Here is an 18,793-nt window from a genome sequence, read left to right on the forward strand (position 1 = left end):
TCTTTCTGATGCAACATCATCCTACCCGTGCTACCCTTGTGATGGTGGCTGTTAACTTATCTTCCTTAACTTCTTATGTGTGTGTAAATGCTTTCGGATTATCCTTCTTGTGTACCCCAATCCTTGTGTGTGATTCTGCTATATACAATCTCTACTCATCATGCGCTTTTATGCAAATGGAGATTACCCACATGGATTGTGTGTATAACTAGGTATACAAGACACTCTATGTGTTTTTCTTTTTGAAAACACATTGTGCGCATTGTGTGTGTGGTTGCTGATATACGACATCAATTATCTTTTGTGTCTTGCCGTACTCCGCTTGTTTTAGTATGTACTCAGAGGCCCTCCTTTCTTGGTGTATCCACTAGTTTGCCAGAAGTTGGGATAAATTGATTGTTGCGCAACAAGCAGCCTGGGTCTCCTTGTGCTAGTGTGCTTGATTCAAGGTGTACTCGTGTAGTAGGTGAGCAAACCTCCTTCAATTGTAAGCCATGCATTTATGCATTACTAGTCCGTGTTGTATTGCCTGAGAGTGCGTGTTTTCTTATGAGCAGCCCACTCAGCTGTGAGACTTTCCCTATGCGCTAATAGTATTGTATTGCCTATTATTGAGAGTGCAAGGTTGCAACCCACTAGGTGCAGATTTTGCTAGCAGATAGATAACGCATGCATGCGATAGTGTGTGTGTGAGCCTTGCGAATTCTACTACTTGTGTTGCCTGCTTTTATCAGCAGAGCTGGCACTCGGTGCATTTAAAGCTCCATGCTGTATGAATTGCTTATTTGGGAAGGTTGCAGTATCCACTGTTTACCCTTTAATTGCCCACTTGGCTTTATCCCTTCCTCCTTCCTTTAAAAAAAAAAAACCTTAAAGATTGGAACCTTACCAGTTTCATTACTTGATAAGGGCAAAGCTGTAAAAATTTATTGCATGAGCAAGCTTATTAAAAAAACCTTTGTAAACTATGTAGTAACTCCCAATGTGCCGGTAATTTTCTTGGGTCCATGTAACCACCAATTGTGTGTGTAAAGATAACCAGGTAAAGATCCCGTTTGGAACCAAATTGTGTATCCTATCGCATATAAACCAACAGTGTATGTGTATTAACTAAGCATGTGCACTTGTTTGACTTGTGTCAGTGCATCCACCACTCAAGTGTTGTTTAAAAATTCCTGTTTTGTAGGATTTCCACAATTGATGACAATGGAAATTTGATTATTCAAGGTTTTGTACACGCTTCTGGCGACTTCCAAAGAAATTAAAAATACAATACAAATAAAATACTTTTCCATGTCGGAAATATTTACAAAAAAAGGGGGGTTCGTTCGGCTTTAAAACACCATCATTGTGTCCTGCCTTGGAGTCATTCTTTCCTCCATCATTCTTATGCTAATGAAGTAGTCACCTCTGACATGTTAGAAGATTAGTAGATTTTTGGTGGCATCAAAACTTGTGTCTTTTTTCCAAAAAATCAAATGGTGTTATTTGTGTGTGTGTGTGTGTGTGTGTGTGTGTGTGTGTGTGCGTATGTGTGCATGATATCACAAAGTGTTGTCTATATGTGTCATGGGTTCAATATACTCAGTGTGTGTGTGTGTGTGAGTGAGTGAGACAAGGAGAGAGAGAGAGAGAGAGAGAGAGAGAGAGAGAGAGAGAGCTCAAAATTGGTCCGTGCAGGTGTAATCTTATGCAAGCGGCATTTGTCAAGATTGCAAACTTTGATAGACAGTGTCAACTCACTCAAACCATGCGAAGATTAAAAAAAAGGGGAGGGGCTGGAGCCCCCCCATCATCGGCACATGCACGGATGATCATTAGGCAAAATTTGGACTCACAAAGGGGCCCTTTAAGGAGTTTGACTTTACCTCTCTCTACCAAAACGGGTGCATGGATAAATTTTCGCAAACAAACTCCAAAGTTGGCGGAGGTTTGACAGTTAGAATGTCCTCTTCAAGCTCTATCTACTGATATATAGCACGCCATGAGATTCCTCATATTTTAGAAGATTCTTTTTTTTATTCACCTATGATGTGACAACTCTGTCGGAATCTAAGTGAATCAAAAAAAGAATATTCTAAAATATGAGGAATCTCATGGCGTGCTATATATCAGTAGATAAATCTTGAAGAGGACATTCTAACTGTCAAACCTCTGCCAACTTTGGAGTTTGTTTGAAAAAATTTATCCATGCACCCATTTTGGTAGAGACAGGTAAAGTCAAACTCCTTAAAGGCCCCTTTGTGAGTCCAAATTTTGCCTAATGGGGAGGGCTCCAGGCCCTCCCCTATTTTTACAATTTTTTTTGGCTATGAGTTCTCTTTGTAGGTGGATATATTGGTGATGCTAAGTGCGGCTCTTGCCCTATGCTATGCAGCCCTTGTCCAACCATGTTTCATGGCTAATATTTGAAAGGGATAATCACATCCCATGTTCACTACCTGGGTCGACATGTATGCCAAATGTGGTGTGCTTGAGGGCGGTCCTTTCATGAAATTTTATTGAGCAAGTTGCAGTGACTCTAGGCGTGCCATGTGTTGCTTATTGGTGATGTGAGAGAGAGAGAGAGAGAGAGAGAGAGAGAGAGAGAGAGAGAGAGAGAGAGAGAGAGAGAGAGAGAGAGATTCAAATTGGCAGCATCTGAGTCCAATTGAATATTTTTAAAAGTGAAAAGACCTCCAAAGCTTTTTAACCTCACATGTGTTGGCTTCGAGTTCGCGACCTGCATTGATTTATCTTAACTCTGATCCTCCACCCCTACCCTCAAATCCCTAACCATGTAGTTACATCACCTTGGGTCATGCAAGTCACGGAGGATTAGAAGCCAAGAATCCATTATCAAAAGGGAAAAAAGGCTGAAAAAAAAGGGTAGGCCAGAGCCCCCCATCATCCGTGTGTAGTATAGCTGTGTTTACCATCGTTCATATTGTGAATGTGCGGTATGTATACACAGTAACTCCCGTGAGAAGAAGAAGAACAGTTTGTGAGTATGCTGGTAGTTGTGTGAGTGTGAGTGTGCGTGTGTGAGTGTGCGTGTGTGAGTGTGTGAGTGTGTGAGTGTGTGTGTGTGTGTGTGTGTGTTTATGTTTAAAAGCCCATCTCAAGGGAACTATACAATTGATTTGACACATCATTTACTCAGATAAGAGTTCATATTTGACCCAAACAATTTTGTTGTTCTCAACTAAAACATTGGTGCCCCATAACGATGATGACGATGGCCTACAAAATTGTTGCCAAGGTAGTAGCCCTCAGACTAGCCCCCTTACTTAACAAGATCATATCTCCCCATCAACATGGTTCATCAAAGGAAGGTCCATATACGATAACATCTTGGTAGCAATGGTAGGTATTGAATACGCAACTTTCACAAAGCAAGAGTGCATGTTGCTGCAGCTTGACCTGGATAAGGCTTATGATAGAATAACATGGACATATATAGAAGAAGTCATGGAAGATCTGGGCTTTGGGCCTCGCCTATGTCGTCCTATTCATGCACTAGGGGCTGGTAGCCAGTCAGAGCTCCTATTCAATGATAGAATAGTGGGCTCTTTTTGAGGTCAAAAGGTCTATGAAGTAGGGATGCCCTCTGCCCCCCCTTCTTTTCACCATAGGTTCACATCCTTTAATCACGATGCTTGAAGCTAGTGCTGAGCGTGGGGAGTTGCAAGGCCAAGCTCTTCCAGGAAACAACCAACTACTTGCAAAAATGTTTGCAGGCGATTCTCTCCTCTTCTTGAGGGCGCGTCCCCAAGTCGTAAGGAAAGCTCTGGAGATTGTATAAATGTTCTCTATAGCTTCGAGGTCCCAGTGCAATATAGAGAAGTCGAGGCTGATCTCCCTGTCAAAAAATGACTCATTTGACCCTTCTGACTGGTCGGGGGAGATTGTTAAAAAAGGGAATATTTTCAAACATTTGAGGCCCCCCTTCGGGGTGGACGTAGCCCACAAACAAAGATTTCAATGGGTCCTAGAAAAAATCAGAACAAAAATGAGTAGGTGGGAGTATGTTCTTCTCCCCATTCCCAAGCCGAATAAAAGTGATCAATGCATTTATGCTCCCGTATTTTGCCTTCACTAGCCCACTTCTCAAGATGGCTAAATGTCACTGAAAAGAGTTCTTAAAATTGGTAAAAAGGTTGTTATGGAAAAATAACACAAAGTCCTCCAAGCCATGGCAATGGGCCTATTAGGAGTCAATCGCTCGGCTAGTGAATCAAGGAGGCCTCAGAATTCTCCCGGGCCAATCACTTATCAAAAGACCCCTATATCACGTGTGTTCAAGAGGTAATTAATAATACCCCAATATACATACTATACTTACACTGTGAGCCTATTTAAAAAAACCCCACCCCCCTCTGTATGTATAAATTTTTATACATTTTGGTCTTTTAATAATCCTCTCCGGTTAACTCACGTGATATCATACACATTCTAAAAAGTGACCGTCCCAGGAGAATTCTCAACCATGTGGCCCATGCAGAAGCTTGTTGTGCCAAATTTGTAGTCTCCTTGGCTAAACAAGACCAGGCTTGGGCTATCATGATCAAAGCTATGCTAGAAGCAACTAAACTTGATTCAAAAGGAGGAAAGTGGAGAGGGGTAGAGTTTCATGACAAAATTTTAGCCCCGACATGGGCTACACTAAGTCTAGGGGGCGGATCAGGGGAATTGGTAAGGAAATGCAAAAAAGCAGCGGGAGTCCTAAAGTGGGGGAAAAAACCAGATACTTCAAGAACTCCATTCTGCATTGGTCCCTCTGGCTTTCCAAAGTTGTAGATCTGTTGCAAAATCCCTATTGTATAGAAACATCCAGGAAACTGAATAATAAGGGTCTAAACCAACTGGGGCACTTTTGGGACAGTAATAGCAAGAGCTAGAAAACCACTGAAGTTCTAGTAACCCAATTCCAACTTAATAGCTTGGAGGTTTTGCTAGTCAACAAAGTGATGAAAGAGCTTGACAGTGTAGTGATGCCAATCTGTGACTCGGAGTTTGACTGGAATGCCTGGAAATGACCGGGAAGCAGCCTCAAACCCTATTCTAAAGGCATTTACCATACAATGATGCTAAAGAAGAATTGGTCTAGCCCCCTTAACAAGATATGGAAAAAACAATGGTCGGAGGAAAGGTGGGAACAAGTAATGGAGAACATCTGGGCGCCAAAGGTTCCGTATCACATGAAGGTATTTCTATGGAAAGTAATTAGGGGTGCTCTTCCGATGGGGTGAAGATTCAGGAGAGAGGGATAGGGACAGATCGATGCCTGGGGTGCAAGATGGCTAGTGAAGATCTGACCCACCTTTTTATGGAATGCCCAGCTACTATCAGAGGCCTTACAGGAAAAATTTGCAAGTGGGTCCAAAGAACATGGAAAGTTGGTTTTTTCAAGACTGATTTACTCCTTGGAGGTAAGAACTTGGGTAGCCCTGCCATCCTCATTTGCACTCAAACTATCAGGTTTTGCTTTTTACATAATGTATGGCAAACAAGGAACTGTTGTGTGTTCGAAGGAGTTCTTGAGGTGGTAAGCTTCACATAAATTATACAAGAAATCAGAGTGCTAATATGGACGCTCGGGCGCAAGCAAAACTCGGATGATTGGTCTAGGGTTACTTGTGCCTTGTTGTCAGTGGAATGCTTAGGTAAGGGGAAAATCATGAAACCAGAAGATTAGTGAAGAACATGATAATGAACCTGGTGTATCAAGGGCATGGGGGTAGGTTGTTAGGGGTTGCTCCCCAGATACCTGATGTAAGTTTGGTCTCTTGATGGTGTCATGGCTTGACACGAGCATGGCAAGTTCTTATAACTTTTTTGACATAATCAATATAATCCACTCACAATTCTAAGTTTTGCAAAACAAAAAAGAGTTCATATTTGAGATAAAAAATAAACCAAATAAAAAATTATAAAAGACATCATATACTTCCTTAATAAAAGAGCTCTACAAACCCATGTAATATGTATATAATTTTTGGCCATGTTAAACAAGCTCCCCGCGTGAAAGTGTATACATGAATTTTACTTGTTGATTCCATAACTTTCTATTGTCTTAATGCTTTCTGCAAGTGAAGGCTTGATTGCATTTCCAAGGAAGGAACCTGTTACCTGCTACCATCCAAGAAACAAGAACAAGAACACTATCAGTACTCTTGTAAATATTTACTTGGGAAAACAGGTGTCAATGACCCCTTCCCCTTGTTATTGGTGTCGAGAATTACAACCATTCTAACAATTTGCTGAGTATAATGCACATCGTAAAAGGGTCAAGAGTACCAAATATAGTGAAAGAGAAACTACCTTGTCTATTTAGACAAAATATACATAGTAGAGAAGGAGACATATGAAAAACAACGAGAGTACCAAAAGTTTCTTTTTATATAAAATAATTGAGCATTTTGCCACAGTCGAACACTATCCCTTACAAAGAAGAAAACAGAAAAGGTTGTCTTTTCACATCCAAAATCAAGATAACAAACAACTGAGAGCTTCATGCCAGAGAAAGTGTCGATCAGATTCATCATAATGCCTCAATTGTTTTGCAATCGAAAGGCTAGAATTGTGTGTGTAAGTCTGTGTGTGTAGAAGAGATTCAAGCCTCATGTGTCACAATTGCTCCACTTGTATAGCAATTCAAACCAATGTAAGCTAGAGAAGTGCATCTTCAGAGTCCGGATTCACATGTTGCATTCGAAGTCAACAATAGTATGTGTGTGTGTGTGTGTGTGTGTGTCCGCGCGCGCACGCACGTGTGCAGATGAGATGAGATGAGAGTTTACCATTAATTTATGAACCAAAGCATTAGGAACCTCATATAATTAGTTTTTTAGACAAGGCGGGGATGATGAACCATTCCTAAGTTTACCATATCAAGCCCTTTGAAATAAATTCAACAGAAAATACCATTTGCACACAGTTTGCAAGAATACCGTCGCCAAAAAAACTGCACAGTGTGCGTGCTTGTAACAAGCATAATGTAGGACTATCTTCCCTAATAAAAAACCTTTTAGTGTTTAATTTGTGCATAAATAGTTCAGTAAAACAACAAACTCAGCAGGGGTAAGATTGAACACCTGAGTCACCTCCGAGGAGAGCTCCCTTCTCCTTGGTAGTAAAAAGCAGACAAGAGGTGTTTCACAAATAACTCAACACACCCACAATGGCTAAGTGAGGGGCAGATATGCGCCCTCACCTATTTTTATAGCAAGAGGAGGGAAGTTTTTCCCGTGTGCTGTGCCACGGTATCGAGAGAGCTAGGACGTACTCCACCATGAGTGTGAGATAGCATCGAGCTTCACGCCTATGGCCTTTAGTGGGGATCGATAGTCAGGGGGGAAGAGGGCCTCCTTCACTACGCCATGAGAGTAGACGACATTGATCACGCTCGAGAGAGCATCAGAATACATTCAAGGGCTTGCCCCCCCCGGTAGTAGTGGTCCATTTTTTTAATTAAAAAAACCAAATTCTTAAGTTTGACCTAGTATGGTCTAGGCAAAAGGAGCCTCAAAAAGAGGGGGGGGGGGGGGGGGGGGGGGTGTTGTTTTTTGGCAATTTTTTCTTTTTAAACAAATATAACTAATGAACATTATATCAGTGTGTGTGTGTGTGTGTGTGTGTACCCGCCCTAACCCAGGCACCACACACAATGGGTTGGTAGTAGGCCCATTGTGTATGGGCCTACTACCTAATGAGAGAGATGAGGCTCTCTTTTTGAAACAATAGTCCAGGCCAGTTATATCGAATAAGGGCTTGTATGATGGTGTTCCGGATCTGATTCTGGTTAAATCCGTTCTGGCAGTATTTTTTAAGTAGTACAGATATCTCTTCCCAGGCCAAAGAGGAGGTAGATGAAGAGTAGAAAATTAAGTAAAGAAGACCAATACAGGAGCAAATAGAGGCTTTGTATGGCCTATTGCTATTTCTTTTCATGAATTCTATATGGGGAAGCTTAAGAAGATCCTTTCTCCAGGTAAATCTAAGGTCATATCCACCTGTAGATGGGGAATGAAGGGATATTGAAAGGCTAAGAAATTGGGTTGATTTGCAAAAGTTCTCAACAACATTCGAATTATCTAGGAGGGAGGTAGGCTCAATTTTTAGGCAGTGGGGGTAGATTTGATCAATCTCTTTAGAGAACATTCTGTTGTTAACACTCAATAGCTCATACATATATCTAAAAGTATGATTGAATAATGGAAGTATTTTATGGTTAGTTTCCATGTTTTTAAGACACCATTTGTATTATAAAAAAGCTAGGTAAATGTTACACATAAGTGGTGAGCAAGAGAAACCCATAGGGATGCCAAGGCATTGGTTAAAGCAGCAGCCGCCTGCAATAACAGTGCAGTTATTCAGCAACCAGAAGATATAGGAGCAGAGCTTTGTTTCATTGAAGTGTAGAGGGTGTATGGAGTGAGACGCTTGAATCTATCTGGGTTTCTTGGATAGAGAGATAAAATGATACTTTATCTTTTTAGCATTGGAAAAGGCTAAATTAATAACCTTAGCTAAAATAGTCTTAAGGCTGAGATCTCCACTAAGTGGAATGTTTTCATAGCATTGTGTGATGTAAAGATGTGGAAGATATGTTGAGGAAGGTTAAGTGTGACTTCTGTAGCATTTTTTGTTAACCAGAAGGGATTGTATTGGATATTTAGGAAATTTTTGCAGATTCTTTGCTTCTCTGCACAAATGAGTTCAAATTCTGTGAGAATAATATCAAGTCAAAGAGTAATATCTTTGGTGATATCTGTGAAGATGCAGTTAGAGGCATCAGATATCCATCTGAATTTATGTTTGTGGTACTTATATGTAGGAAATAGTACAGGTAGCCCGGTGTTATGAAGAGAATAACCAATTTGTCCTAGATGTTTAGAGATCTCTTGCGGCGTATTGTTAGTATGACAAAATTCTTTACCCGACACTCGATCCCGAGTGGCTTTCCAAGCAAGGTATTTGCACATAATAGTAGGACAATTGGCACTTTTTTCAAGCCCGACCACAAGCCATTTATCTGATACTAGTTGAAAATCAAGAGCTAGTTGAGGAGGAAGCCAAGAGCTATCAGGAAGTAGAGAAATTTTATGAAGGAAGCCTTCGTTCACTAATTCCTTTAAGTCCGGTAGGACTGTCATCTCTAGTCGGAGAGCACTGACAAGGTCAGTGAGACAACTAAGCAAAGCTGATAGAGCAAGGTAACAGTTTTTTGGATAGTTGGGTATGTGATTGAGTCCTTTGGCTAGTAACTTATGTATTGTGACATTATCGATAATGCTAAGATCCTGAGTACAGACATGGTTACCAAATCCTTCAAAATTTCTGCAGAATGAGGTAGATTGAATGCATGTACAGTAAGGGATTATTTCTTGTCTAAGAAAGTCATTATTTAAAACTAATCCTTTTATAGGATGATGGTATTTCCATCCTATGAGAATTTTGTCAAGCAATTTATGATTACCAAAAAATAAGTCAAAGCACCCACAAAAAATATTTTTTGGTAAGATCCAATCGAGAAGGATATTGTGAAACAGACAGTGTATGTAGATAGCACGACAATTCGAATCATCTTTGCCGAGAATTATTCTTCCACATGGGTTTGTAGAGACCTACAATATATTCATGGGTTAGATTTCAGGGAAGTTTCTGATTGCAAGGAATCTGCCTCTCCCTCTTGTAAAACTACGAGATTTTCCTCGATTAGACGAGGAGCTAGGTGTAAAAAAAGAGGTGAAGGAGTTGGGAGTATCCAAAGAGTTAGCTCTTTTTAGAGCAGGATAATCATCATCTTCAATACAAGGTTAAAGTAGATTAGTGATGAACTTGACCCCTTTGAAGTTAGCATAAGTGCTGAGGTATAGGCGGGGCTCATTTGCTTTAAGCTCTTTCAGAATATCATGCATAAGACCACGAAAGATATTAAAGGCAATTTGTGCAATCTCAATCTGCTTAGCCTGTCCACCAAGCCAAGAGTAGATGGGGGATAGATGAAAGTCGACTGGTTTCTTTGGGAATAACAGATCCAAATGGTTGAGGATAAACCATATTGCATGATTAAACCACATAATGCTTGATTCACAGGTAGCTTTGGGGTCAAGAAACCTGCAAGCACATTTCACATAGGGGCGAAAGATATTCCAGATAGACTCTGTGTAGAAATCTGGGTTGCTTTTTGCAAATTCCAAACTACCTTTAGCACATATGTACAATCCAGCATTTGAGGGGCATTTGGAGTGGTCGATGAGGTGAAGGTTAAAGGGTGCTTTAATTAGTTCTCCCTTGTCCAAGAACTACCCACCTTTGAGAATCTTGAGTTTATAGTCTTCCACTGTTGAGGTAGGGAGATTGGCCAAGTACACCCAAGTTTCACTAAGAATAGGGGCTAGGAAGGATTTGTTCGGTAGAACCCACAATTGATGGTCAACTCTGAGAGATTCAATTTCTATTTGTCTTATTGGTAAGACAGGGAATACTTTAGAGATTTTTGGTACCATCTCAAGGAGGTTAACATCATTGAGGGAGCAAAGATTATTTTGGAATTCTTTTACTGCTTCTAGTGCTGCACTATCTCTACAGAAAATTCCACCGGTTAGAGGGATGGAGGGGGTATTTGGGGTGCAGAAAAATGAGGGGTTAAGCCCACAGAGTTTCCTAAGGAAGTTTGATAGCTCAGCTCCAGATGAGGAGAACTGGGCAAGCTCTTGCTGATATTGTGAAGCAAGGACAGGCAGTTGGGAAAAATATTGGGTCAACAAGTTAACACCTTCTAGGGAGTCTTTGTCCAATGTAGCCAGAATTTTTACCCAGTCATTAAATGACAACATATGCAAGATAGATAGTTTTTATCCGAGACAAGAGCTGAATCATAAATAAGCTGTGAAGCATCCAAACTGCTAATACATCTGAGGACAAGAGAGGAGGCCATAGAGACAGGCTCCGAGGTAAGTTCCAATCCTTGAGATAAGGCAAGAGTCTGCAAAAACAGTGAGGTCTTCTTGCCATAGTATGTAAAACATAATTTTGGCTTTCCTAGCAAGGAAAGGTCTAGTTCTGGTAGCCAAGGTATTCTTTGGTGTTTTGTTTTTTATGTAAAGCTTAATCTGATCAAGAATCTTTGCATGATTCTCAGGGTTGTGATTAGTGCTCATGCAAGCTGTCATTCTATAACATGAGAAATCCTGAAATAGAAGTGACATAAAGATTGGAAAAGTGTCTAGATTGTAAAGTATAATTGGTCCTACAACCCTTCAACCGGAAAAGTCAGAGACTATGGTAGCCGTGAGTAGGGAACCAGAGGAAGAGTCTAAAAGGGGCCACCTAACACCAGTCTACCAATGAAGGATTTACCGATTGTTGGTCCACTTTAGAGCTCCATTCCTATGATAATTTCCTAAGCCAGCATCCCGGTTTCCCCCGGAAAGAAGAAACGTTATGTATAGGATGTGTGTGTAGCTGTTTAAATCTTAACTAATAAGACATAATTGAATTTTTACATTCAAAAGACGGTTGGCCAAGGAATAATGAACTGATATGTACAAAAATAACTCAGTATTAGAATTATTTAGGTACAATGATTGTAGGAAAGAGATCCTCTTTCAGTAAGACTATAAGTAAAAGAACTTCCCCGTTCCTCAGTGATGAGTATGCCATTACATAAATGTTGCTTGCCAAAGAAAAGAAAGCCATCCAAGATAAGATAGAGTCCTTACCTGCATCCATCCAAACAAGACAAAAATTCTGTTAGCCTTGGATGTGTTTTACAGGTATCAATGGACTATATCAGTTGTTATCCATGTCCATCTTATAGGTTTTAATTACTTTAGACAAGCTAGTTTATTCATTAGATTTGGTATGTTAGAAGTCTTTCATATTACTTTATAGTCTATGGTGAAGTCCATCAAAAGTAAAACTAAGAGCCATAGATCACTAGCTATGCATAAAAAAGCAACCATATACTTACCTTACAAATTAGTAGAACCCATGGTACCAAAGGTACTTCTTTAGACAAAATGCCAGGCTATCACGGACTGTAGTGTCCGGCCTGATATGAGCTCCCAATTGTGATAACCCCAAGTGGCAACCAGTTAATCACAGAAAAGAACCAACCGTTTTTGAAACCTGCCAGTCGACTAGATGCCTCTATCTCCTTAGAGAAAAAAACCAGTTACAACAGTGACAAGAACCAGTCATTAAGCTGTTTATTTTCGCCAGAGTCATAGTCAAGTGACCCATCGGCCATAACCCCATGTTGCTACCATTTATACAGTCGGGACACAGTATCAGTCCCCGTTTATCAATATACATATCCAACTGTAGCATGTATTAGGAACGGCCATCAAGACGACCATCACAACCATACACATACCTACATATACTGCCACACATGCACAAAAAGTTTTATGTGGAGGTGAAGTCCTGCAGCGGTTAATCTCTGAGCCCTTTACACTGTACTGAGGCTACCCCCATTTTTATGCAGACAACCATAGACGGACATCTTTTATGCACAAGAGACCCAAGGCCAACCATAATGTCTAGGCTTAGCAAAAATAACCAGTCAATATCATAACTATATGTACCTGCAATAATTTACAAGAATCGACATAGCCTACAATAAGCCATAGGGGCGACATAACCAGTTCGAGGTTAGGAGTAGTTTTTTATACAAGGCGGGGATGCACCATTCCTAAGTTTACCATATCAAGCCCTTTGAAATAATATCAACAGAAAATACCATTTGCACACAGTTTGCAAGAATACCATAGCCGAAAAAACTACACAATATGCGTGCTTGTAACAAGCATAAGGTAGGACTACCTTCCCTAATAAAAAACCTTTTAGTGTTTAATTTGTGCATAAATAGTGCAGTAAAACAGCAAACTCAGCAGGGGTAAGATTGAACACCTGAGTCACCTCCGAGGAGAGCTCCATTCTCCTTGGTAGTAAAAAGCAGACAAGAGGTGTTTCACAAAATAACTCGACACACCCACAATGGCTAAGTGAGGGGCAGAGATGCGCCCTCACCTATTTTTATAGCAGGAGGAGGCAAGTGCCCGTGTGCTATGCCACGGTACCGAGAGATCTAGGCCGCGCTCCACCATGAGTGTGAGATAGCATCGAGCTTCACGCCTATGGCCTTCAATGGGGATCGACAGTTAGGGGGGAAGAGGGCCGCCTTCACTACGCCATGAGGGCAGACGACATTGATCACGCTTGATAGAGCATCATAATACATTCAAGGTCTTGGCCCCCCAGTAGTAGTGGTCCATTTTTTTATAAAAAAAACCAATTTCTTAAGTTTGACCTAGTATGGTCCAGGCAAAAGGAGCCTCAAAAAGAGGGGGGGGAGGGGGGGGTGTTGTTTTTTTGGCATTATTTTATTTTTAAACAAATATAACTAATGAACAGTATACCAATGTGTGTGTGTGCTATTGTAAGGTTTCCAGTTTCTAAAAACTCAGAAATTGTACAAAGCCTGTTAAATTTAACTTGGTTATTGAGAAAACACTGTAGAATGATCCAACTATGGCTGATATTGGTATTTTCAGAACCGTAACTAGAGCGTTACTATGGTTAGAATTTTTCAGAATTAAATTCCGATAAAATCTGGAAAAGTTACGGGCTCTGAAAGGTTACACTAGGAATTTAATTAGTTAAGTAAAACTGAATGGTTTCAATAATTATTATTTTTAAAGACTTTTTTATCATAAGGTTCTAGAAATTGCAGATAATTCCAATTTTCATCATTAAAAATGAGAGAAATTAGCAAAAATTGATTTTGGAAGCTGGGCAGGCTGTGTGGAACCTGCCCGGGACAAAATTAGCAACAGGTGGCTTGCTTGAGGTGCCAGAACCTGCCAGAAACAACCCAGGGGCCCTAAAAAGCTATAAAAAGACCCCCTTCCTTCACAAAAAATTAGAATCAGAGCCTTGGAAAATTCTCTCTCATCTAGAGGGACCTCTGCGCAAAAATCACTAGAGAGCAAAGCTCTAGTTGGTTAATCAATGGTAAAACTATGTTAACCTATTTACATTTTTCTTAATTGATTGAAGATTATAATCCAAAATTCTCTTCTAATTCAAAATTTTCTAGTGATTATTGAGATTAAGCTTAGGAACACTAAGCTAATTGATTATTATATTATATTAGGACTAAAATTACTCATTTTATCCATAAATTGATGATATTTATACTAATTAAGTTTAAATTAAGATGAGATAATTGTTAGACCTGTATTAGATTTTCATTATGTAAGAAAAATTATTCTTTAATTTTTTGAGTAATTTTTATAATTATTTAAGCAGAATTACACTGTTTTTAAGAGAAAAGTAAAGGGGAAAATGATCAAATTGATCCAAAAAGCTTTGAGATAATTATCAAATATAAAACACATATAAAAAACCCATGATAATTATCTTAATCTCATATAATTAGTTTAACTAATTATCTCAGTAGAATTACACTATTTTCAAGGGAAAATAAAATTGGGAAAATAGAGAACTAATCCAAAATGCGTGGAAATGATTATCAAAGATAAAGCACATCTTAAAAAACCCGTGATAGTAATCTATACCTCAGATAATTAGTTTAACTAATTATCTCAGCAGCATTACACTATTTTTAAGGGAAAATAAAAGGAGGAGAATAACAAACTAATTCAAAATGCGTGAAGATAATAATCAAAGGTAAAATACATCTTAATAAACCCATGGTAATTATCTTAACCTTAGATAATTAGTTTAACTAATTATCTCAGTAGAATTATATTGTTTCTAAGAGAAAATAAAAGAGGGAAAATAGCAAACTAATCTAAAATGGTTTGAGATAATTATTAGAGGAAAAATACATCTTAATAAACCCATGATAATTATTGTAATATTAGATAATTATTTAAACTAATTATCTCAACAAAAAAACACTATTTTCAATGAAAAATAAAAAGGGAAAAATAGTAAACTAATCCAAAATTCTTTGAGATAAGTATAAGAGGTAAAAAGTATCTTGAAAACCAAATGATAATTATTTTAATCTCAAATAATTAGTTTAACTTATTATTTTGGTAGAACACAGTTTTCATGGAAACATATAAAGGGGAAAATAGAAAACTAACTCAAAAAGCTTTGAGATATTTATCAAAGGTAAAACTTATCTTATGAAACCCGTGATAATTATCTTAATCTCAAATAGATAGTTTAATTAATTATATCAATAGAAAAACATTGTTTTCAAAGAAAAAGAAAAAGGGGAAAATAGTAAACTAATCCAAATTTATTTGAGGTAATTATTAGAGGTAAAACTCATCTTATGAAACCCATGATAATCTTAACCTTAGATAATTAGTTTAACTAATTATTCAAAGAGCAAAACACTATTTTCAAGAGAAAATAAAAAGGGGAAAATAGTAAACTAATCCAAAATGCTTTGAGGTAATTATCAAAGGTAAAACTCATCTTATGAAACCGGTGAAAAATATATTAACCTCAAATAATTAGTCTAACTAATTATCTCACTAGAAACAAACTGTTTTAAAGAAAAAATAAAAGGGGGAAAATGACAAATAGATCCATAAACTTTGAGATAATTATCAGAGGTAAAATGCAACTTGAGGAACCCGTGATAAATATCTTAACCTCATATAATTAGCTTAGATACTTATTTTCACTAAAAGTAACCGATTTTGTGTATAAACCGGGGAAAGAAAATTAGTAAATGAAACTATATAATTACCCAATAATTACAAGAGGTCAGAAATCACTCTTGAAGGTTGGAAAAATTACCTTAGACTAAATAATTAATATAAAAAATTACTATCGGCTAATTTTGCCTAAATTAGACCATAAATATAGAAGGAAAAAGTTATAAATCAATTTTATGAGTTAAACACAAAATTCTTAAAGATAGAACATATCAAATTTCATCTAGGATAAATTATCCACTAGCAAAAAGGTAACTCATAATTTACTGAGGCCAAAAACAGGATATTCTTGGAATATAAACTAAAGAGAAATCCAGTAAAATAGCTCCAATAATTATATGATAATTATGGGAGAATACTAATAATATAAAGAAGTTACATGAGAAATATCTCATCCAATAACTAACAAAGATACCTATTTATTCCAAAAATCCTTATTTTTGGGTAAAAAAGAAGAAAAGAGATTATTCATTTATATCTCTAATCGATTAAGTCCTTTTATAAAGGCTTCCAATATGGCTCCAAAGAGAACCAGAGGAAATCCTCTTACCGATGAAGAGGATACTATCAACAAAAGAAATAAAGCCACTCATGACCATGAGGCTGGGCCTAGTCATAGGCCTACAGAGGCAAGTCTACAGGCACCAGTGCAGGGGCACATGGCTGACTAGTCATCACAGGTGGATTTCCATTTTGTTCACTTAAGTCTTTAATTAGATTAAAGTTTATTTCTAAATTAACATTGCATATGTAAGGGTTAGGAAGGATTAACTGGCCGTAAATGGAAGGTAACTTCCAAGAAACCAACGAGCAATGGTTGTAAATAGGAAAGAAATGATTGGGTTACGACTGATTGACCTAGGAAAGAAATGTTTGATCATCCTTAAGACAGCTTGTCTCAAGACAGGTGTCTCAAGACACCTCTGATTCCTTGGAATATTTTACTCCAGGTAATGAGCATGATGGCGATTATGCCATGGATGAGTCAGATTCTTCAGTGCGCGTGGAGTCTTTACCCCGTGCTTGTGGACATTACTTAGGATATCAAGTTTATCCTAGAGGAACCGCCCGGTTACCGGTTGTATGGGCAACCGGTTGACGTATGGACGCTCGGACTATGGGTGATGGCTTTTTCCACCCCGGTTTTTATAAATAAGGAATGGGTGCCATTTTTTCACCCCTGTATAGGTGGTCTTGAGACAAACCAGTATTGGTAAGAGATACTCAAGAATGACAGTACCTTGTCTTAAGTCTAAAGATGCCTATTTGCAAAAAGAATGTTTTCATACCGTTTTCAAGGGCTGTCTTAATGAAATTCAGTTATGAAAGTTAAAATAAATCATTGTTTAAGTGTGACAAGAATGTGGTAGTAATTAAATAATTAAGCAACATGTGTGAGTGCGAGGTGGTAAGTGGGGATTGACTAAGATTGTCAATCATGGACGGGGGGACCTGATTAGTCAGGTAACTATCCATTATCGCGCACTAAAAACGTCTAGAGACTTCTCCACTTGGAAGAGGAATCCACCAGCAGCTGTGCCCTCACATATGTTAGAGGGGAAAAAGCGTTGTCTAAGAAAACCTTAATCCGAACGATGGAAGTTATAGGACCGTAATAGTTTTTCTTTATTTCAACAAGTTGTCCCGTTTCCACTCTGAGACAGGACTAGGTCTCCTTCTAGGGCTATAAACCTAAACCATTATCAATGGTAAGGGAAAATTCTCTATAATTCTTCTTGTTTAGGGATTCAAATTTTATTAGGCCTAGAGATCTGTCAAGAGTCCCATCCCGCTTATGCTGTCAACGGGATTGGGGACCTCACAAGTGGTATCAGAGCATGGTTTAACAAGGTCCTGACCCTAGGATGAAATATTGACAAAATAGGCACAATAAGTTATATTGCATGTTTAATTATAGTTTGTTGTGAGATGAGAATTTCCCTATCAATATAGGAAAATATCCGCGAGGATTACCAAAAGTTTATGATTTTCAACATCATGTTCGAGGCTGCTTGCAACTCCAGTAAATTTTTATTTCGCAAGATCATCATGCAGTTATTAGATGAGATTTTTTCCCCTCCTCCTACATGGGGAATCAGTTGGTCATATTTTGGCAGAATTTTATTGATTGATGCGGGAGAGATAGAAGGTTTGGCACTCAATTTGAAGAGACTCAAGTGGGCAGAAACACTTCGGACCATCAAAGTTTTCTTTTTCAGTGGGACTGAAGATCAAGATCAGAACATTACTATAGATCGGGTAGAAGTGTTACAAAATCAGTGGGTATATGATCATATAGCCAAAGTAATATACCCAGGTAGGATCAGACCCATGAGGGTAGGCCCTAAATTTAGGGGACCAAAAGATGTTATACTTTTTGATCCCCTGTCAGACCCACCAGTGGTTAAGAGGATTTTGGTATAGAGAGTTACATCTTGTATATAGCATGAGTCCATCTTGTATATAGTATGAGTCCATCTTGTATATAGCATGAGTCCATCTTGTATATAGTATGAGTCCATCTTGTACATAGTATGAGTCAGTGATTGTATTAACTCTTGTATATACTATGGTTTTATGAAAATGACATGCTTTGTGTAGTTTAAATGGGATGGTTATAGTAATTGTCGGATTTTTGTTTTCATTCAAAATTTTTAAAGTATATAGATTATAAAAATTGCATGACAACACAAAATTACTTGTTATCACTAAAAGATCTTCATTAATTAAAAACTCAGGGTAATGCAAAAAGCCTCTACACCCCCACCCGGGAGAAGAAACTACTACTAAAATAGGTTCAACTCCCAACTTTCAAGGGAGAGGGAACTAACTTAGAACGTGATGCCGAAGCCTGGCTCGACGCCATGGATGATTATTTCTTGGCAGCAGGAACTGCTTCAAAAAATCAGGCAATGCTAGGAATGTTTCGACTCACTGGAGATGTAAAACTCTGGTGGAAAAAATATTGTAGAGATAATCCTTCCATTAGTCCATCCTGGGAAAGAATGAAATAAGCAGTGAAAGAAAGATATCTTTCTCTATCTCATCAAGATATCAAAATTAATGAATTTTTTGCCCTCAGATAGTTAGGGCTTACTTTG

Source organism: Adiantum capillus-veneris, chromosome 11, assembly GCF_014529385.1.
Source record: "Adiantum capillus-veneris isolate H3 chromosome 11, ASM1452938v2, whole genome shotgun sequence".
NCBI classification, from domain to species: domain Eukaryota; kingdom Viridiplantae; phylum Streptophyta; class Polypodiopsida; order Polypodiales; family Pteridaceae; genus Adiantum; species Adiantum capillus-veneris.